Source organism: Sus scrofa, chromosome 3 (genome assembly GCF_054392235.1).
Source record: "Sus scrofa isolate SSC_HxYL_T2T_F1_AM1 chromosome 3, Sscrofa_HxYL_maternal_Yorkshire_Landrace_v2.0, whole genome shotgun sequence".
Classification (NCBI taxonomy): Eukaryota; Metazoa; Chordata; class Mammalia; order Artiodactyla; family Suidae; genus Sus; species Sus scrofa.
In genome coordinates, this window is record NC_139385.1 from 106,078,396 (window position 1) to 106,101,980 (window position 23,585).

General features: G+C 40.2%; 1 protein-coding gene and 1 pseudogene across 2 annotated transcripts in view; both read right to left on the minus strand.

Annotated features, from left to right (window-relative positions):
- The window catches only part of CRIPT (CXXC repeat containing interactor of PDZ3 domain), a 92,476-nt gene that overhangs the window by 56,165 nt on the left and 12,726 nt on the right, over nucleotides 1-23,585 (minus strand). The gene's annotated exons all lie outside the window — the stretch shown is intronic.
- Nucleotides 17,506-18,476, minus strand: LOC110260020 (5'-deoxynucleotidase HDDC2-like; annotated as a pseudogene).

A 23,585-nucleotide genomic window follows, 5' to 3' on the forward strand; every position in this document is an offset into this window, starting at 1 on the left:
AGAGATGGCATACACAAACCAGACAGCTGAGGAAGCTTATTAAAGGGACCCCCCCAAAAATAGGAGTTGGGTTAGGGTATGCATTCTCAGTGAGAGCAAGGCAACCTCCAAGGGGGCAAAAATTGGATCCTGAGGGTAAAAAAAATTCTCTTCATGTATAAAGCACAGAGATATGTACAGTACATAAACTGATACATAGAATGTCTGTGGTATTAAAATTTCATGGTGGGGAAGACAATTAGGAAAAAAAATCTTCAAAGGCTACTTAGTGGTGGCAGGGGTGATAACAATAATGATAATAATAAAGATAAGAAACACTGCTTTGGGGTAACCAACCAGGAATGGCATAGTGCCCTAGGGCTAGCAAAACAGTCAGGAGGCTTCACCATCCCTAGGTCTGAAGGAACAAGAGGAGGGAGGGCAGGAAATAGCTGAGGGAGGGGGCTGCCTGCCTTTGGTAGAGGAATGCATTCGACTTATGAGGGTGGGTGACCCAGCAGGGAGGGGCAGGGGAGCTAACATCCTGACCGCAGTCTCCTCATCCTCTGATCTCCTGTCAGAGTTTCACTTCGGCCAAACTCATCATGAGGCCAGGGATTAAGGGAGCCTCCTGGTGCAGTCCATACAGAGTAGCCTCAGGGGGCACTGAGAAGGATGGAGAAGATTGAAGAATGGGTCTGGAGGGGCAAATGGCAATGACATAGCAAATACATGTGGTAAGATTATGAGGGACAAAGGAATCACTGGCACACCTTTCAGGATTGTGGTTACCTTTGGGAATGGGAAGGGAGGCGCCTATGGGACTTCAATAATATTGGTAATATTTTATTACTTAAGCGGAGTGGTGGGTTCATAAGTATTTATTTTTCTTTAACGATGCCTGTATATTATTTATATTCATCTGTGCATGCAATCCTGTTCATATAATTTTCTTAGAAAGTTAACATGGCAGTAACTAGGTGAAGTAAAATGAAAAGTAACCGCGGGACCTGGAGACAGAAATGGAAGATTAGAATCTATGTTCTACCACTAACTAGCTGTTTGAGATTAACAAATAAGTTAGTTTCCTTGGTGAGCCCTGTTAGAGGCAGAGGAACCACTATCTCCAGCCTCACCTATTCCCAGGGGTATTAGGATTAAATGAAATTATATATACTATGTGAAATCATGTGATATACTAATTGGTGCCTAATAAATATTTTTTGCTCTTCTCTGGTCTACCTAATTCTATGTCCTATTGTTTACTCTCTTACAAATTCCTGTGCTCCGGCCAACCCATTGCCTCCCTGACCTCCAACCCTGGCCTTGCATCCAGACTTGGGTCCGTGTCCTGTGTCCTTCCCCTGTCTGGTCCTTCCTCCTGTGAATCAGCCTGGCTCAAGTGCTGCCCTGAGCCCCACCCCTGCAGGACCTCCTCCCTTTGCTTCCAGCACAGTGTCTCCTTAGTCCACCACAAATTATAAACGTTAATAAAAAAAGGAATTAAGATATTATCACAGATGCTTTTAGCGAATCCAATTGGGTCTATTGTTGATCACTTACTTGAAAACATTGGTTAGAGCGAAGAAGACAATGAAACACAAGACTCAACCATCTTTTTGGTTTTTTTGTTTGTTTGGTTGGTTTTTTTGCTTTTTAAGGCCGCACCGGCGGCATATGGAAGTTCTCAGGCTAGGGGTCTAATCGGAGCTGTAGCTGCCGGCCTACACCATAGCCAAAGCAATGCCAGATCCTTAACTGGATCTGAGCCATGGATCCGAGCACGTCTGCGACCTACCCCACAGCCCACGGCAATGCCAGATCCTTAACCCACTGAGCGAGGCCAGGGATCGAACCTACAACCTCATGGTTCCTGGTGGGATTTGTTTCTGCTGCACCACAACAGGAACTCCAAGACTTAACCATCTTATTTTAACTTAAAACATACCGATATGTTTTAAACATATAACTTAAAACATGCAGTTATTTGTCAGTCTTTTCATGAAAAGCCTAGGCTTCTTATCATCTTTCTTGAAGGTGGAGAAAGAATACAGTCAGTTGAGAAGCCCAAGGTCACAGAGCTTGCAACAGACCTGGTACCAGAATGACTCTGTATTCCTCAGCACAGTGCTGAGTGGAAGAGTGTCCTATAAATTTAGTTAAACTGCACAGAGCAGCTTGGATGAATGCCTGAGGAGGGCTGGGATGGGAACAAAGAGGCTAAACTGTGAGAGGCAGTTGGGTGCCAAAGACAACTTGACTTAATTTATAACACTGCCTCTGGTGGTCATCCCCAGATCAAGTACTGGGCACAGCTACACACACACACGAAGCTTCAACTGGTGTCTGTCTCTTTTATACCAGGTTGCTCATTCTTGGTTTTATTGCTTTTTTGGTGTGTATATGGTGGGGTGGGTGGGTTTGAGAGACTGAGGAGGAGAGAGGGACATGGATGGTGAGAAAGGCAGGCTTTGGCTTCTCTCCTAAATTCAGCTCCCCTGACATCTCTGGGTTCTTCTTTGCCCAGTGTGTGTGCCGAGGTCAGAATCTAGTCCTCATTTAAAAGCCTTGAAATGCTGGCAAGCTCCAGCAGAATTAGAGTTCCTAAGTACAATTTCCTAGGGCTGCTGATGCTTCATGTGAGAGGTAGCAAATCCTAAGGAGACAATCAGTAATGCATACAAACACATATAAATACATATGTGTATATGTGTGTCCGTATATGTGCACATATCTCTGTGCCTGTTTGTGATCCATTCCCCATCTAGGCAAAGTGAATACAAATCACACAGGGACTCTTTAACACCATACACAAAAATAAACTCAAAATGGATTAAAGATCTAAACATAAGAGTGGATACTACCAAATTCTTAGGGGAAAACATAGGCCAAACACTCTCTGACATTAATTGCAGCAATATCTTCTCAGATCCACCTCATAGAGTAATGAAAATAAAAATGAAAATAAACAAATGGGACCTAATTAAACTTAAAAGTTTTTGCACGGCAAAGGAAACCATAAACAAAATGAAAAGACAACCCACAGAATAGGAGAAAATATTTGCAAATGAAGTGACTGACAAGAGATTAATCTCCAAAATATGTAAACACCTCCTGCAGCTCAGTATCAAAAAACAAACAACCCCATCAAAAAATGGGCAGAAGATTCAAACACACATTTCTCCAAAGAAGATATACAGATGGCCAAAAAACACATGAAAAGATGTTCAACATCGCTAATTATTATTGGAATGCAAATCAAAACTACTATGAAGTACCATCTTATACTAGCCAGAATGGCCATCATCAAAAAGTCTACATACAATAGATTGGAGAAGGTGCAACTTACACTGTTGGTGGGAATGTAAATTGGTGTAACAGCATGGAGATTCCTCAAAAAACTAAAAATAGAACTACCACATGTTCCCACAATCCCACTCCTAGGCATCTATCTGAGGAAAACTGTAATTCAAAAAGAGACATGCACCTCAATGTTCACTGCAGCACTATTTATAATACTCAAGATATGGAAGCAACATAAATGTCCACTGACAGATGAATGGATAAAGAAGTGGTACATATATACGATGAAATATTACTCAGCCGTAAAAAGAATGAAATAATGCCATTTGCAGCAACATACATGGATGCAGAAATTATATTAAGTGAAGTTAGATAGTGAAAGACAAACATCATATGATACAAATGGGGTACAAATGAACTTTTTTGCAAAACAGAAACAGACTCACAGACTTTGAAAGCAAACATGGTTACCAAAGGGGACAGGTGTTGAGGGGAGGGATGGACTAACTGGGGGTCGGGGATTGGCTTATGCACACTGTGGTATATGGAATGACTGGCCAATGGGGATCTGCTGTATAGCACAGAGAACTCTACCCAATACTCTGAAAACCTACAGGGGAAAAGAATCTGAAAGAGAATGGATGTGTACACATATAACTGAATCACTCTGTTGTACAGCAGAAATTATCACTTTATAAATCAACTAAAACCTTAAAAAATGAAAAAAAAATTGCGCAGGGAGTCAAGAGTGCCCTTCCAGTTCACAGCTCCTAGAATTTCAAGGTGCATGTGCTGTTATAGATTTTATTGCTTCACATAAATATTATCTAGTTTCCTTTATGTGAGCAGTGCTCTCCCAGAGTGCATGGGAGGCCATGCAAGACAAGCCCGATGGTCTTGGCTGGACCTGCCCAGGGATAAAACATGGTGGGCACTGGCCTTTCCCATGGTGCTGGTAACCAGCTGTGGGGGAGCACCTGAGCCACACAGGGAACAGTGGCAGGGGCGAAGCACACTGGCTGCAGTGGCTGTGGGGGAATGGTGAAATAGAAATCGAGTTGACATAGAAACCCTTCAGCACTCACTCTCTTTTCATCTCCTGACCTACTCACAGGTTCTGATTTAGGAGAGTTAACAGCACAGCTGAACAACTGCTTTCCAGTCAAAAAGGATACAGTTCCTGATGAGTACTGCATGAATACTAATTATTTCCTATTAATATGATTTGGTTCTTGAGAGATTTGGGCTGGGAAAAGTCCTTATTTCAAAGTCCTCTTTTGAGAACAAGGGCAATTAAAGACTGGGTCAGAAGCTCTTAGATGGTAGATCTCTCTAGAATAGTCTCTTGATTTTTATATATATTCAAATTACAGCCCAGAGAGGTTCACTGACTTGCTCCTGATCACACAGCCTATTGGATAGCATGCTTCATGAAGCTTTTTTTTTTTTTTAAAGGAATGAGTTATTCAGAAAATTTTCATTAATTTTTCAGTTAAATAAACAGCAAATCAGCAACTAGTTTCTCTGTTTACTAGCTGTGGTACTTTGTGCCACGAAGTACCTTCTGTTTCCACCTCTGTAAAATGGAATAAATAACCTCCTAAGATTAGTGTGAGGAAGAATCAGTTAATGTGCATGAGGCTTCTATCTCAAGTGCTCTAAGGGCTCAATAAATGCTGGTTCCTGATACCTTTCCTCAGTCTTCATTTTCTTCTCCCTGCCCTCTAAAATCACAATAAACAAAAATAAAATAAGTCCATACCTTGTTCATAGTCATGCTCACCTCAAATCCACAGGGTAATGAAACATAGAAAAATCCCAGCCAGCTCAGACAAGTCAATGGCATGGTGAAAGGTATTGTGGGAAGTGGTGAAAGGTATTGTGGGAAGCGGTGAAAGGTGTTGTGGGAAGTGGTGAAAGGTGTTGTGGGAAGGACAAGGGGAGCAAGGCTGAAGCTGGGGTACACCATGCATCTACTGAAGAGAAAAGGCCTTCACACAGAAGAAGAAACTCTCTTCCCAGTTAAAAAGATGAATGTGCTAAAGGAGGAGATGGGGGGGGGGGCACTAAAATTGTCCTCAGGAGACAAGTAGGAAGCTCCCTTCCACAACCCCATCCCTGGGAAGATTAAGTAAGGAGGCCAGTGACCACTGAGCAGCCCACAGAGAACAGGAAGGCAATAGGCAGGGCACTCACCTCAGTCCCCCAGTCAGACAGGAAGGAAGGGGGCAGGGCACAACCTTTAAAAACTGGTTGGAACTGACTAGGCCCAAGACGGTGAAAGATTCAGCTCCCAATAAACCTTGAGCGTCCTCATACATTCATTGTAATATATTTGCATGCTAGATGACACGCCCACAGTGCCATGGCAGTTTCCAGGCAGATCATAAGAGGCCCAAAGGTGGGCAGTGGCCCAATTCCTGGAAATCCCCGCCCCTTCTCAGAAATAGGAATAATCCTCTGCTTATTAGCCTATGAAATTACCCAGCCCATAAAAACTAACCACCCCTTATTTCAGGGCCTCTCACCTTCTGAGCTGGCCCACATTCTGCCTGTGGAGTATGTATCTCCCAGGGCCGCTCTGCCTTCTGAGACAGATTCCATTCTGCCTATGGAATGTGTATCTCTTTCAATAAACCTGCTTTCACTTTACAATGGCTCAGTCTTGAATTCTTTCCTGTGCAAAGCCAAGGACCTTCACTTGGCAGCCAGTCCCAGGAACTTGCCAGAGACCTGGGACATGACCATCCTCTCTGGCCCCATTTTCCTGCAACATTTGTACAAAGAATTTTTTTTTTTTTTTTTGGTTTATGCCCACAGCATGTGGAAGTTCCTGGGCCAGGGATTGAATGCCTGCCACAGCAGTGACAATGCTAGATCCTTAACCACTAGGCCATCAGGGAACTCCCTTTACAAAGGACATTAATATGTCTACTTCTTGCCTATCGCTTTGCCTCTCCCTGAATGACTTCTGCATCGAGACACAAAGAACCTGAGTGTTGTTAAGCCCTGAAACGTGTTGTGCAGTTTCAGTTGGAAGTTGTGGGTTCCAGTTCCACTTGAGGTGTGGTCTTTCCAGGGCAGGGATGGGAGCATCAGAAAGGAGGGGACAAATCCCTTTTCTGCAGCCTCATGAGCTAAGGAAGGACATGCCCCACCTGGTCAGTCTTTGGCAGCTCTGGCAGAGAGGGGATTGCCAGCTCCTAGACCAGCCACCAAATTAGTGACTCTATAGATTATTTTATGTTTCTTATGCTTCTTCTTACAGCTCCTGTGCCAGAGATGCTTGCCAATAGAAAGCAGACGACTTGATTTGTGTAACTGATATTTTCACACACAGCATACTTAAAAAACAAAAGTGTCATAAAAATTTTAACCTAGTCTTTCCGCAGTGGCAATGGGAAGCATAAAGCTTTCATTGCCGTGCTGTCTTCTATAGGGTCTGTAGAACAAAACAGAACATTCATGGAAAAGAGTGATGCAAAACTGGAATAGGGGACCACCTGGAGCCAGAATGCAGACCTGATGCACAATGTGGGTGGACCACTCTTCAAGCTTGGTCCAAGCTCAATTTGTACTTCGTGTTTTAAGTATAGAGAGCCTACTATGTTCTAGACCCTTTGCTGGGTGCTTGACATGGGTTGTCTCATCTAACCTGCATAACAGCCCAGTGAAGTAGGGATCATAATTTATTATCCCCACTTTTCTGGAGGAGCTAGAGGAAGAGAGAGGTCAAAAATCCTGAGTTTTGGGCTCCTTGTGTTGAGTTGAGCAAGTCATAACCTCTCTGTGCCTCAGTCTCCTCATCTGTAAGATGGGATGCATAATAGTACCTACCTGATAAGATTGCTAAGAGAATAACTGAGCCGATATGTGTAAGGTGCTCAGAACAGTGCCTGGCCTAAGTGTTGGTGAAATAACAAATGAACAACTAACATTCAGATGTAACACTGCTTTGCTGGCTTGGCTAGTTACAGTCTATCAATGTGATTTAGAAAAGTAAACCCAAGAGATCTCCTCCGTCTTCAAAGAAAATCTCCCTAATAATGTTCCTAATTGTCTTGTGATTTAAAACCAAGAGCAAAACTTCACTGGGTCAGAAAATGGCTTCAGGCTTGTGTGGCGTATAGGGCGGCCAATCGTTGTGGTTGGCCCAAGACTAAGAGGGTTCCTGTAACACAGGACCTTCAGCTTTGAAACTGGGACATTCCCCTGGCAAAACACGTTGACTGGTCACCCTAGAAATGGGCCAGACTGGGAGTGTCTGATATACCCATGAAAGTTAGGCTAGGGTGGTTACTGAAACTTGGTCCACAGCAGGGCCCTCATCATAGACAAGGCAAAAAGGTGGGACAAATGGTAATTCAGGTCCCTCAGTAAGATGCCTTTCACACATAACCTACCAAATATTATTTTGTTTTCCCTTCGTGTTTTCATTCTTTCCAAACACTTCTCCTAATGGTTTCCTTTTAGCCAAAGGCAAGCAGCAGAATAAAGAGGTCTGTCTGGGCTTGGCATTAGGGACACAGCATGAAGAGAAGAAAGAACATGGATTCTGGAGGCAGTAAGATCAGGGTGTGAATCCTGTCTCTGATATGTTATTTTATGTCTTTGTGCAAGTGCCTTAACCTCTCCGAATATTGTCGGTAAAAGGATAATGTGAGAAGATCAGTGATGATGTATGCAAAGTGACTTGCATAGGGTGGGCTGATAGATGCTAAATGGCTGATGAAGGAGGCCACAGCTCAAGGCTGGAGCTCCCAAAGTACTGGCAAGATGCTGATCCTAAATGTGTGTCGAGGTAGCCGGAGGGATGCTGCTGGGTGGCTGATACACGCCTGATGTGGTCTCTCATCAACGTCTCTTCTTACATTCAATGTCTCTTCCCTGGGGAAGTCTTACTACAAACTCACAGGATTCTGTACTTCTTCATACAGCTTTTCACAATCTGAATTCAAAATTTACTTGGAATCCAAAAAATACAACAAACTAGGGAATATAACAACAACAACAAAAAAACAGACTCACAGATATAGAGAAGAGACTAGTGGTTACCAGTGGGGAAGGGCAATATAGTAGTAGGGGATTAAGAGGTACAAAATATTATATATAAAGTAAGCTACAAGGATATCTTACACATCATGGAGAATGTAGTCTATGTTTTATAACAACTCTAAGTGGAGTATAACCTTTAAAAATTATGCATCACTATAGCGTATACTTGTAACACATACTATTGTACATCAATTATACTTCAGTTAAACATAATAAAAACTGAAAAAAAAACCAAAAATTAAAGCCAAAATTTACTTGACAAATTATTTAACTTCTATCTTTTTCATCTGATCACAAATTCCCTTGAGGCAGGGATCATCTCTATCTTTAGAGATCATCTCTATCTATCTGTTCGCTGTTGTAGATTCAGTGGACAAATCAATGTCTGGCACACAGTAAGCATTCAGTAAGTGCTGTCCAATGAAATGAATGAATGAATCAAAGGACCCTCAAAGGTAAAGGTACTAGGGAAGACATACTTCTTCAAGAAAGCTTAGGCAGCATTCAGCCACTAGATGGAGCTAAAACCCCACATGAAAACGATCCAACACAACTTGCAGGTATTGCAATAAGGCTCCCAATCCAGGATTGCCCGCCTGAAAGCTTCTTTTCTTTCCTAGTGCTTCTACTCTAGTGATCTAATGCAACCAATGGACATGCTTCCTGCTGTGACAGTGCCCCATCCACCCACACTTTTTTTTTCTCTCACAGCTGGTTGTTGTTTTATCACACACACAATCAGAACTCTCCACATAGCCACTGGTTTCTGAAAAGCCAATTTAGAGGGAGGGGAAATGAGAAGCAGAATAGACTCAATGTCTCTTAGACCAGATGTTTAAGTCTTGAGCTCATTGACAAGCTAGGTGTAGCGTGCTGAGGAAGGAGGAAATGACCTTCAACTTATCAATCAGTCATCAGTAGTTCTTCACTCAGCATCTGTATCACACACATAGGGCTGAGCAAACAGAGAGGCTTATAATCTAGTAGGGGATACAAAACATGCATATACAGGACATTATTAATATACTGCAGTACCTAAGTGCCTCATAGATAATATATATATATAGTAAGAGTACTAAGAATTCAGAAGCCAGAAAGATGCCTATGACTGGGGTGATCACAGATCTGAAAGTCAGGGTTGACCTCTATAGAAGATGCATTTAACAAGAGGAACAGAGAGTAAACCTGTCCCTTTCTTCTAAAGATGTGGATCAAGAACCAGTTGCTTTGATACCACCGAGAGCTTGTTAGCACAAGAGCTTGCGTCTCATCTCAGAACTCCTGAGTCAGAACATGCAATTTAATAAGATTGCCAGATGATTCGCAAACATTACAGACTTTTCTGAATCAAGTATTTGTATTCACATGTCCCTTTAAAATGAAATAATACTCTAAAATACTCTTTAAATTTTACTGTTTCGCTTTAACTTTGGATTTTGATTTGCCTTTAAAAGAATGATACTAAGTACTCCAAAATTTTGCCATTTCTCTCTATAAGAACCTATGACAATTCCTAATAGCCAAGTTTTCTGTGGCCTGGTGATTCATTAACTGGAGGGAAAGCTCTTCTCCAAAGCAACTTCGCATGTATTCATTCAACAGAAATTGTTCCAGAAACTGGGGCCCGAAAGATCCTAAAGGATGTTTTCTGAATCGCTAAAGGAAGTTTACCTTATGTTCAAATATAATTTTGGTACCTTCTAATTCTTTGCTAACCTATATATGATAGAATCAGAACACTGGGTCGAGTCTTCTCAAGTCACTCCATACACCCGAAGATTGTCCTTCCATCCGTCATTCTAGATAAATGGAAATTGTTGCAGCGTGAAATCTGTGCTAACTCTAATGAGGAAAGTTATATACTTAGACACCAGCATATTGATAACACTTGATTTGACATCTCAGTGTCTATGTCTCATTGTGGTCCCATTTCTCTTATCCACACACAGAAGCTAGGTGAGTCCATTTAGAAAGGCAGCATGGTTAAAGGAAGAGGACACTAGAAAGCCAAGTGAGGAAACATGAGCTCAGGTCTGAGACAAGTTATGTGTAGTGTCACTTCTCTGAGTATTAGTTCCCTATGTATAAACCTGGGATGAGAACCAGATAATTGCTAAGGTCCCTTCTTGGTTTAGCATTATAAGATCCTAGTTAACTAGGATTTAGTTAGATGGTAGTTTTTCATTAAACCCAGATTAGATACTTCCTAATAGAAATGGCCTACATGGTCCTTACAGATGTAAAAGTTGAGAAGGTGGCTACCATAGCAACTCACCTTCATGGAGTCATTTGTAAATTCGATTCTGTGAAGTGACAGTATTATGTACTGGCACCTGCACAACTCCCTAATGTTTCCTTTGCTTGCATTCTTGCCCCAGGCAACAGTGCCAAGAGTTGTCCTTATCTGGAGAAGCAATCAGAGTTCTCAAGCTGCCTTTCGGTCTGCTAGAACAGAAGGTGCTGACAGGGGTGGGAGTGAAGGCAGCCTTCCTTTCAGTTTACTAATTCTGTAGCCGCCCTTCACAAACTCCAGCAAATATTTTGTGATGTTGCAAGGTGTTACGAGAAGTGAAAAGCAAGCTGTGATTCAGCTGGTTACGAAGACTTTGCAAACAAAAAAAGAGTGATCTGTTTTGCAACAAACTATTATTTCTGCCAGAGTCCACAGACTGGAACACTAAAAGAGGTATTTCTGTAAGACATCACCATCAGACATCCTGGATTTTCCAAATAAGACCGATTTCAAATTAGTTGGCCCAGCAGGTCTCAACTTGTGGACCTCAGACCCCTTAGAGCAGTGGAGTTACCTCACGGGATCTGCAAAACCACCTGCATGTTCTGTCTGTAGACTGAATGAAAAATGTGCACGTCCATATGGCTCACTTCCCAAATATGCATAACTTCTTCTTTGTCTTTTTAGGGCTGCACCTGTGGCATATGGAGGTTCCCAGGCTAAGGGTTGAATCGGAGCTACAGCTGCCGGCCTAAACCACGGCCACAGCAACACAGGATCCAAGCCATGTCTGCGACCTACACCACAGCTCATGGCAATGCCAGATCCTTAACCCACTGAGCGAAGCCAGGGATCAAACCTGAGTCCTCATGGATACTAGTCGGGTTCATTACCGCTGTGCCACCACGGGAACTCCTACACTGGTATTTATTGAGACTATTAGTATTCTGCCACATATACAAATTAATCCAGATTTCATGGGTCTGGGGGTGGTAAGAGAGGAAACCAGGCCTCAAATGAAATCAGTTACTGCGCAAAAAGTGAACTTTTATAGATTAAATTGGACCCTAGAAGTGGTACAGTTTTTCTACAAGCTCTCCGTGTTTTCTGCGATGTTTGCATTCGGAGCTAAATGACTTAGACACAATGCTGAACCATCAGGATCTTTTCTAGGGATGGGGTGAAGGATGAAAGCTCCCTCCATGGTAGATGGAGTCTCTTCAGCCAGTTAGACAGGGTGTTGGGAGAGGAAGAGTGGGGATGGGAAGAAAGAGGAGGCTGCTGCGCACTGCCTGGGTACCACCTAGGGGCTCCCCTCACAGGCTGTCTGGAACTTCCCAGCCCTCGAGGGCTGTTGGAAAGACAACTGCCTCTAACTCTGGTGTTCTTGCCCTAGGCAGATCTTAATTTCATCCATGTGTTCATTCATTCACATCCACTGAATTCCTAGGTTAGGCTATGTGCTAGGAAAAAAGCAACCCTATTTTGGTCTTGGTGAATTATCTAAGAGTCCTGTGGAATAGAAAAGACATGGTCATTGGGTTTCAAGATCTTATAATTTGGTTGGGGAGGGGGTGGAACCCACGCCAACACAGGAGAAGGAGCAATGCCAGTGTTATGATGGGAAAGACGCAGGTAGCAGTGAAATACGGAGGCACATCACTTAGCCAAGGCTTGAGATGTCAGAGAATGCTTCCTGGGTAGAAGAAGAAGGAACATTTGGAACTTGAGAAAAGGAGCACTGGGGATCTGGGGGTTAGGCAAATTCTGACAAGCCAAGCCACAGGCTGTGGGAGAAGACTCAGGGGCAGCTGATCTGGCTCTGAAACAGCCCAAATTTCCAGTAGCCATATAGTTCAAATTTTTTCCCATTCAAAAGAGCTAATGGCTGCAAGCCTAACGCAAGTATGTTTCATTGCTCTTTTTCTCTACCTGTGCTGAATTAAGAGCCTACGGGAGGAACAGGTGCGGGTGAGGGGTGGGGTGGGGTGGAACAGGTCCTTCGCAACACAACAGTCACAAACTCTCTTCCCCTAGTCTCTTGGAGGGAAAATGGCAGTTGACTTTAAAGATCCTATATTTCAGGCGAAGAAGAATTTGTTGGCAAAACCATGCAGGAGACACCAGAGTGCTATATTAGAGCTTTTGTAAGTAAGGTATTTTTATCATTAACTCTTGGCCAAAGCTCATTTGTTCCAAATGTGCTGCCTTAACTGAGTATGCTCACCTGAGTATGCAGTGAGCGCCTGGAAAATACAGGTTTGTTGCAAATGATCCACAGAGAAACCAAATTAATATTTATTTTCATAAAAGGATAGCGTGAGGAGGTAGGAGGATCTTTGGCCCACTAAATCATGAAACAGGATTATGTTTCTTCAGCTGTGCAAAAATTAATATCCTGTTTGGGGAACCACAACCACAGCACCTAAAGGCCAACTTCATGTCGTGAAAACGAATCAAAGGACTGCATTTGGCAAGAGGTCTCTATATTCCAGATCACACAGGAAATAATTACATACTATTATTCTTCAGTGAATGTAGCAAGAAAAGAAAATCCTAGGGTAAATAATCACAATAGACTAAAGACATTTGTGTTAAACTGTAAATAGTCATCTAGATAAAATTACTTAATAGTTTAATCCATGAATGTAGAATACTATGAGCTTTAGGTTAGGCCAATAAGACCATCTTGAGATGTGTCAATGACTTCTGGCCCTAAATGTGGTTCGTAAAGTGATTAAGGAATTAAGAAACAACAAAAGTAGCATGGAAAAAAAGTATACCACTACTCTACAGCCACTAATTTTTTATAATCTACCCAAGATTTTTCCAAAAATTATGATCATTTCTAGAGCTATCTAGAACAGGGTTCAGCAAACTTTTTTTTTTAAAGGACCAGGTAGTAAATTTTTTTGTTAAGGTTTTGCAACTCTACCATTGTCCACAAAAGCAACCACAGACAATCTGTTACTGAATACCATGGTTGTGTTCTAATAAAACTTTATATACAAAAAATAGGAAACTAGCCTGTGGGCTATAGTTTGTTGACCCTTGATCTTGAACAACTATTTAGATGCAGAAAAATTATAGGCTCATTTTTAAAAAGTATGAGTTCCTTGGAGTTTCATAGCAGACCAATTTCTGTGGGTCTGTGATGAGGATGTACTGGTCCACTGGTTAGGAAACTGTGCCCTTTTTCCACAAATATTATGGAAGGAAGCCTGGATAAGGACTATCTGGTGCTGCCAAGGGCAGTTGACTTGCAGGCAGCAGACCCGGTGCTGGATTCATAGAGTTGCAGTTTGAAGCACAAACTACCTACATAAAAGGAATAAGTACACTAAGCCAATCCCATAGTCTTTTCTACTTTCACCGCTCACAGTGGCTCTGAGAGAGAGCTTGGGGATTCTGTAGTTGACATCAACTTCAAAAGGTAAGGTCATACACCAAAAAGTCTCAGTTTCCTTTCTAATTCAGATTTGTTAAAACAACTGTTGAGTCTGGCAGGTCAATGTACCTGCTAGATTCATGGTGGTGTTGAATGGACACCACTGGGTAACCACTTCCTCTCCATCCCATCCTCTGACACAGCTGGCCAGTCAGATATGTCATTTTTGCCCTGACAATGACTTTTAAAACTGTCCTTTCTATTCTCATCCCTCCCACTATGGCCTAGTTTATCACGCCCATCTGGATTTCAGCCACAGCCTCCTGGAAAGCTCCTCTGCCTCTACTCATTTCTTATTCTTGTCCATCTGTTGTCAAAGCTTTTAGATTAATATTTATCAAATCTACTTTCTTCAAATCATTTCTGAGATGAAAGGCCTTTCATCTTTATGCTTTCCTACTGCCTCCTGGATCCAATATGATCTCTTCAAACCAGCATTTTAGGCTTCATAATCTGGTCCCAACCTATCCATTTATTGCATTTGTTTCTCCTATAGCCCTTCAAAATGAACTTCAATTTCAACCAGTTAATCTCCCATATCCTCTGTTAACTTCTTTCTCTTCATTCCCACCTTCATGTCATTGCTTGTTTTCCCCACGTCTCCCATTAAATAGAAAACCTCCCTGAGTAAAATCTAATTATAATATTATCTGTAAGAAAGAGAAAGAGTGGAAAGTAAATAAAGGCTACATCTGTCTCCTTCCATCTATTCCAAAGGGGCAATGTCTGGTGACAATCAGAAACACGACAATTATCAAAAGTATAGGAAATTGAAACTGAACAAAGACAGTGGAATGAAACACATATAATTGTTATCCTTCTCAGTCTCCCCACATTAAAAAAACATTAAAGATATTTAAGGGGATGGCATAAATTCTAAGGATAAAGAGCATGGAAAAGGTTACCAAAGGAACAAAATTTTGGAGGACAGAAACAGACAAATAGTAATGAACTTCACAAACTTGAAAGACCAAATTATAAACTGACAATAAGACAAAAACAAATTCAATAGGCTCCAGAATCCTCAAAAGACTCAAGGATTGATGAGTGAGTGGGGTGAAACGAAGTGCTGAATGAAGGAAGACTGGTTGAATGAAAACTGTTTGAGGTTCGGGTAGAATCCTTGATTTCTTCCCTCCCCATACTCCTCATTACTGGTTGATTGCCCCTCTCTCTCTCTGGCCAAAGTCTAGAGGGTTAGGCTCTGAAGATGGGAAAACAGATAATTTCTGAACTCAGGAACACCAGGCACAGTTGAAAGTGGGTATGAAGTACTTAAAATAGGAAAAACAAGTGAATGCATATATATTGAATACCAAGGCTTCCTACTTTCTTCCTTCACTTTATCCTTCAGGAGGAGTTGGGGGACTATTCTTGAGAGAATATGACCTTCTCAAAAGAAGTATCTAAAGACACCTTGAGAGTCCCTTCACAAACAACCCAGTGATTGCAAACTTAAGAGGCGTGTAACAAAGTCTGGAGACACTTTTGATTTTCACAAAACTTGGTAGGGTGGGGAGTTCTGGCATCTAGAGGATAGAGGCTAGGGATGTTGCTAAATACACTGCAATGCACAAGAAAAGCCTCTTTCAACAAAGGATTATCCAATTCAAAATGTCATCAGTGTCACAGCTGATAAACTGTCTTACATGAAGAGTTAACTCATGGTCAACTTGTCCACCAACACAAGCAGAGTTTCTAACAGTCTCCCCAGACTATTAAGAGTAAGGAGAGGGGGAAAAATACTAGACATTTGAGGAAAGCAAGGAAGACAGTCCTAAACAGATAAAAGCGACTTGGAAGAAACAGAGAAAGGAAAACTCTACAAAACTATACTTGACTTCCACTTACGATCATGATGGGCTAGCAGGGACCAGCTTCATCTTATTGCTATACACAACTAGGAAACACAGCAAAATCTAGAAAACTGTTTTCAGATAGTGGACAATAGGACTGCCTTTCACATCTAAGTCCTGGATTTGACTTTTGTGTACAGGGATCCAGTTTGAATTTACTGAAGAATTTCCCCACTGATTTACAGTACCACTTGTGTCATACACCACCTCTCCATATATGTATTCACCTACTCCTGGTCTTTCTTTGTACTGTTTTACAACTTCAGTTTTATAATAAACTTTGATACTTGGTACATCAAGTCCCACCAACTTGTTATTCTTTAAAAGTGTCTTTTGGCCCTTTGTTCTTCCATATAAATTTTATAATCAGCTTGTTGAGTTCTACCTTGTTCAATAAAATTTACAACTTTCTCCAAAAGAACTTGGACACCATCTGTTATATGTATTCTTATATTTTTGGTTTATGCCATTTTTTTTTGGTTTATACCATTTTTGTTTATACCATTTTTAAAAAACGTATATTTTAAAATTACATTTTCTTTCTGCTGGCATGCTTAAATGCATTCTACTTTTTTGGACCGATCTCCTTTGCAGTAAATTGGATACATTGTTTACTCATCCTAATAATATGCTGTGGATTCTTTTGGGATCCACAAAATACTGGGATACTACAAACAATTAGTTTTGTTTCTTCCTTCTGATCTCCATACTTTTTTCCCTCTTTGTCTTATTTCACTGTGCTGGCTAAAATCTCCAGTACAGTGTTGAATAGAAGTGGTAAGAGCAGGCATTCTTGTTACTAATTTTAAAGGCAATGCCTTTAACACTTGATATATTTGCTGTGGGATTTTGGTTACCCTTTACTAGGTTAAGGAATTTCTATTCTAGTTTACTAAGGGTTTTCATTATGATTGAATTTTATCAAAAGTGGTCATATAGTTTATTTTTGTTAATTTATTACTGTGGGTATTGAATTGATAGATTTTAAAAAAATGTTGGCCAACCCTGCATTCCTGGAATAAACCCACTTTGGTCATTGCTGATTTAGTTTTCCAATATCTTCTGCCTTTGCTCATGATTTATAATGCTCTGTAATTTTCCTTTCTTTATAGTACTTTGCCTGCTTTGGGTAATAAGGTTATACTGGCCTTATTGTGTTGAGAAGTATTTCCTCTTTTTCTATTGTTTGAAAAATTTTAAGTTTGGAATCACTTGTTTTTAGAATTTTGGTATATAATTTGCCTGCAAAACCATCTCATTCTTACCTTTCTTTGACTCCTGATAAAATTTCTTTTAAAAATTTTAGGACTTTTCAGATTTTGAATTTATTCTTAAGTCAGTTTCAATCATTATTGTTTTAATAGGATCTTATCCATTTCATTGAATATTTTTCACATATACTTGCATAAGAGTGTCCAGAATATTTTTCTTTGCTGCATCTATATTTTTTCCATTGTTTACTCCCAAAATTGACTATTCTTTTTTTTTTAAATTAGGATTTTAAAATGTATTTACTTCGTTCATAAAGAGCCCCTCCACCCTCTAAGTCTTCATCCATGGCACTTTCACGCCCACATCCTGTTCTGTAGCTTATTCTATTGCCCCAATGGTATGTATAACATTTCTTGCTGGAGTCCAAGCAATTGAAAATAAACAGACTTACATCTGGGGAAATCAAGAGACCAACAGTGGCAAAACACAATACCATGAAATGGAAAAATAAAACGCTTATAACAGGAGCGCAGCAATGTAGAGAACATCTCAGGAGCTTGGCTTATTGGCGGCGGCAGCAGCAGCAGTTATGTTAGCATTTCTTTTTTCCTCAAGTTCAGAAACAAGCTGGACTATCTCTGGGTGACTGATTTTTCCTGCCATGGAATTGGAGAAGTCCTGCAGTCGTGCAGGTTTGTTTTCAAGGTCTTCATATTCAGACGCCTGAAGAATCATCTCACATTTGTCCAGCTACTTCAAATATCTGGCTTCTGCACTAGATTGGGTCTCATATTCTTTCTAAAGTTCGTAGAGCTCCGTTCTCAGATCCTCTGGGAGGAGCTGGGTTAGCTGCTTCATAATTTCCAGTATTTGTTAAGATGTTCATTTTTAGGAGTTCCCGTCATGGCGCAGTGGTTAACGAATCCGACTGGGAACCATGAGGTTGCGGGTTCGGTCCCTGTCCTTGCTCAGTGGGTTAACGATCCAGCGTTGCCGTGAGCTGTGGTGTAGGTCGCAGACGTGGCTCGGATCCCGCGTTGCTGTGGCTCTGGCGTAGGCTGATGGCTACAGCTCCGATTCGACCCCTAGCCTGGGAACCTCCATATGCCGGGGGAGCAGCCCAAAGAAATAGCAAAAAGACCAAAAAAAAAAAAAAAAAAAAAAAAAAGATGTTCATTTTTGGTCACCAGAGGCATAACTGCCATCCTGTACATGTGATCTGATACACTCTCTGGCTTCTGGACATTTCTGTATACCCAGCCAGTCTGTGGGACCCTTTTGAGCTGCCCCACCAGCCGCAGGAACTGCAGCAGGTTCCGGGCCCCGCGGCCTGAGAGGGCCTCAGCGCAGGAGGCTGAAGCCATGCGGCCTCCAATCCCGACAGGTTGGCAACTATTTTTTATTAGTCTTGCTGGAGGTTTTAGAATTCTACTAGTCTTGACAAAGAATGAACTTTTTGTTTTTTGAGCTCTATTTCTTTGTTTTACATGCAATTCATATACGATCTTATTTTTATTAATTCCTTCTTCCTGCTTTCTTTGGATTTGTTTTCTAACTTAAGTTAGATTCTTAGCTTATTAATTGTCAGAATTTCTTCTTTTCCTATATAAAAATTTCCCTCTGAATTCCCCTTTAGCTGTATCCCACAAGCTTTGATAAAATATTATTTGATCTTAAGTATATTTTAATTCCACTATTTTTTTTGATTCATTAGTAATTCAGAAGAGTATTTTAAATTTCCAAATACAGTCAGTCATCCCTTGATATCTGCAGGGGAATTTGGTTTAAAATCAAATCAAAACTCAGAGATGTTCAACTCCCTTATATAAAATGTATAGTATTTCCATATACCTTTGTACATTTTCCCTCCTATGTACTTTAAATCATCCCTTCATCACTTATAATGCCAGTAACGTAATGCCATGTAAATAGTTGTGAATACAATGTAAATGCCATGTAAATAGCTGCCAGCACATGGCAAATTCAAGTTTTGCTTTTTAGAGCTTTCTGGAAATTTTTTGGACTATTTTCGATCCATGGTTGATTGAATTTGTGGACACAGAATCCAAGGATATAGAGGGCCAACTCTATACAGTTTTAAAAAATTACCTTTCTGCTGTTGATTTCTAACCTACTTGTGCTGTGTATTAGAGGTTGGTTTTTCTGATATCAAGTTTCTGAAAATTGTTGACACCTTAGGGCTTAGTACGTGATTACTTTCTGCGTTTCTTGTACACTTTAAGAATGTGTATTATTCAGGTATTGGGATGATCTTTTATTTGTCCATTAGATCAAACTTGTTAATTGTACTGTTCAAATCTTACTCAATTTTCATCTTTTGGTTGCTCGTTTTATCAACTAGTGCAAGCGTGTTAAATCTTTCATGATAGTTTTGTTGATTTCTGCTTATATATTTTGAAGCTATAACATTAGCAGCATGTAACTAAGAATATTTCTAATCTTTTTGGAAACATGAACCTTTTATCAGTATGATGTTTCTCCTCTAGTAATGCTTTTTGCCTTAAGACTTACTTTCTCTGTATTAATATAGTCACATCAGTTTTCTTTTAATTTATGGAAATTCCTAGGCTAGAGGTTGAATTGGAGCTGCAGCTGCTGGCTTACAACACAACCACAGGCAACACCAGACCCGAGGGGCATCTGCAACCTACACTGAAGCTCGTGACAACACCAGATCCTTAACCCACTGAATGGGGCCATGGATTAAATTTACATCCTCATGGTTACTAGTCAGGTTCATTTCCACTGAGCTACAACAGGAACTCCCAGTTTTCTCTTAGTATTTGCCTGATATACTTCAATCCTTTTATTATAAATGCACATTTAGCACATAACTCAAATTTTTAAAAAATATGACATTATTTGTCTCTTTTAACTGGAAAACTTAGTATATTCACATCAATTGTGATTAGAGATATGTTTGAATTTATTTTTTTCATCTTACTTTGTCCCTCCTTTTCTTTAAATGTCTTTTTTCTTCCTCCCTTTTTTTGACTTTGGGATTGATATTTTTCCTCTCATTCCATATACTTACAGTTTGGAAATTATGCTATTTTAGTCTTTCTTAAGAAATTTTAACTAGACAAGTTGAAAGTTTATCTTTTTCTTCTTCTCGAATACTGTGATCAACTATATTCTATTATTTTCTAATATTTTAGTTAACTTCACAAATTAGATACTATGTTACATAATTGTTTATCTATAGTTTCTTACATATCTACCATCTTCTGGGACTGACCATTCTTTCTCACATTTCATTATCTTAATTTTTGAGCTCATTTTCTGCTTCCTAAAGTACACCTTTTGGCATGTCTTCTGGTGAAGATCTGATGGCTTAAACTCACTTGCCTGCCTAAAAATGTTTATTTCATTCCTGTTTTTTAAAAAGCTATTATGAAAAAAACTTAAATATATGTTAAATATATGTGTATCAGACCTTTTCCCTCTATCTTTCATGTTTCAATTTCAATTTAATTATTTTCTTATCTCTGGATCTTTGTGCTGAAGTCTCTGGAGAGATTTTCATTTTCTTCCCCTGTCTTCCCAGGGCTAAGGCCAAGATAAGAATGTATCCCTACTGCCTTCTTGTGTATATTTGGGGTATCACAGAAAACCCACTGAAATCATTGTCTTGTAGGGCTCCACGCTTTATGTGCATGTCTCTGATCTGAGTTTCCCAGCTTGTTCAAGTCCATGGCTTGTGATGCCCTTTAAGATGTAGATTTTAGATACTGACAGATTGGAAGATATATTAATGCAAGCACTGGCTTCTTTGTTTCTGGCATCTGAGGATCTTCATTACTTTCTTACCAGTTTAATTAAATCTATATTTTAAAATCACATACATATATACAATTTTTTGTACTTATATGCATATGTATACATGTAAAGAAATATTTTTTATTGTTTGGTTAAGTTTTTCTGGCTATCTTGTTTACAATGTTGTTGGAAACAAGTCCATCTATTTGATTCGTTAAAACTGCAAATCTTTTAGCATGATGGAAAATTAAAAACCAAGAAAGAACACCATTGCCCTCTGGTGGAGGAACCTATTACCACATCTAAATGAGACCCATTATGGCTCAACTTATCATTCCCCCATTCAGGGGAACAAAGGGCCAATCTTTTATCAGGACTTTCAAATCTGTTCCTTCATTTCCATTCTCCTAGTATCACCTTAGTCTAGTTCCTAATTTTTTTTTTTTTTTGCTAGAATTGTTTTTGCTGCACCCACAGCATATGGAAGTTCTTGGGCCAGAGAGCGAACCCATGCCACAGCTGTAACCAGGGCCAGAGCAGTGACAATGCTCAGTCGTTAATCCGCTGAGCCACCAGCTAGAATGGTTACTTTTGAATCAGTCTCTCTCTCTAGTCACTATTCTTTCAAAATATATTTTTTTGTGTGTCCATCGTCTTCACTCACTTTTACAATTTTACTTTTTTTTTTTTTTTTTGTCTTTTGTCTTTTTTAGGGCTGCACCCTCGGAATATGGAGATTTCCAGGCTAGGGGTCCGATCGGAGCTGTAGCTGCAGGCCTACACAGCTCACAGCAACGCCGGATCCTTAACCCACTGAGTAAGGCCAGGTTCAAACCCACAACCTCATGGTTCCTAGTCAGATTCGTTTCCGCTGCACCACAACTGGAACTCCTACAATTTTACATTCATTTGATGGGTTGTTTATCAAGTTTTTGCTTATGAGCAAAAATCTTGGAACCAATAATAGTAGTCTGATGAGGGACGAGAACATACTATAGAAACATTTAACGTAGCTGAATGAAACAAGTATTTAGTACCATTTATTCATTTACCAAATTTATCTGGGAGGCAGCATATGCACCAAAGTTCCCAAGGGTTTTTTTTTCTTTTTTTTTTTCCATTTCTGTAATAACAGACTAATGAATAACATTCACATGTATAATTTTCCTGTTGACTTACTTAGATTTTTTTAAACACTTAAATCTATTTTTAATTATAATACATGACCAGTATGAAAAAATTCAGAGTTCTGCAAATAATGATGTTGTAGGCCTGAGTTCTTACTGTGGAAGAAGATACAAATGACAAATGGGGAAAGGCCAGGAAGAACCCTGTGGGGTTGGATTAGAATTGGAGATATCAGGAAAACTTGTGATTTCTTTTTCTTTGTTTTTTAGGGCTACACTTGCGGCATATGGAGGTTCCCAGGCCAGGGGTCGAATTGAAGCTACAGCTGCTGGCCTACATCACAGCCAGAGCAACACAGGATCCGAGCTGCATCTGTGACCTACACCACAACTCACTGCAACGCTGGATCCTTAACCCATTGAGTGAGGCCAGGGATTGAACCCGCAACCTCATGGTTCCTAGTCAGGTTCATTTCTGCTGCACCATGGGAACTCCAAAACTTGTGATTTTGTTTCCTAGTTGTTTCTGTTGAAGGGGCCTAAAGGGAATGACAATCCAGCAGGCCCAGATCTCTTTTTTTTTTTTTTTGTCTTTTTTTTGCCTTTTCTAGGGCAGCTTACGTGGCATATGGAGGTTCCCAGTCTAGGGGTTGAATCGGAGCTGTAGCCGCCGGCCTATGCCAAAGCCACAGCAACACAGGATCCAAACCGCATCTGCAAACTTCACCACAGTTCACGGCAATGCCGGTTCCTTAACCCACTGAGCAAGGCCAGGGATCGAACCCGCAACCTCATGGTTCCTAGTCGGATTCGTTAACCACTGCGCCACAATGGGAACTCCCCAGATCTTAGTTTTTAAACACCATTCTCCACTAAAAGAAACTAAGGATCTTTGGCGAAATGGCTGATTCCAGAGATGGGGTGGAGGAAAAAAAAAAAAAAAAAAAAACAAGACAAACTTTGAATATTTTGTGCTGAGAAGTAAGGAATTTCTCAAAGAATGATAAAAACACATCAAAAAGACTCAGGGGCCAGCCTAAAAGATCTCTTACTGGCTAAATATGGAACAATTTGACATTAAAACAAAGGAGAGTAATTGACTGAATAAAATAGGAATTCATGAGTTCATATTAAAATAAGTGAGAAAAAGAGGAATCTTTTTCTAACAGTAGAATGCCAACTAATAAATGTTAAAGGAATGACAGAATTGGAAAACCACCATTGGCAGCCATCACAGTAACAATTAATTCAGCCAAGAAACATCACTGGATGCTAAAATTAGTGTGTGAAAGTATGCTGGGAAACAGAGTATTTAGTCTCAAAGTAGCTCCTCATAAAAGGCTGTAACAAGCCTTTTGTTACTTTAAAAGAAAAAATCAGAATCTTGGGAAAATCTAGCAGATACCACCTAAAACAAATGATCAAAATTAACATCTTGTGATGGGACAAGCATACCATGATACAATGCACTGAAAAGGACACAGCATCATTTCTGTGACATTCTTGCCAAAAATTCATAAGCTTAATCTATTCATAAAGAAACATCAGAAAAATCTCAAACTAAATGACTATAAAATAACTGACCTATGTTT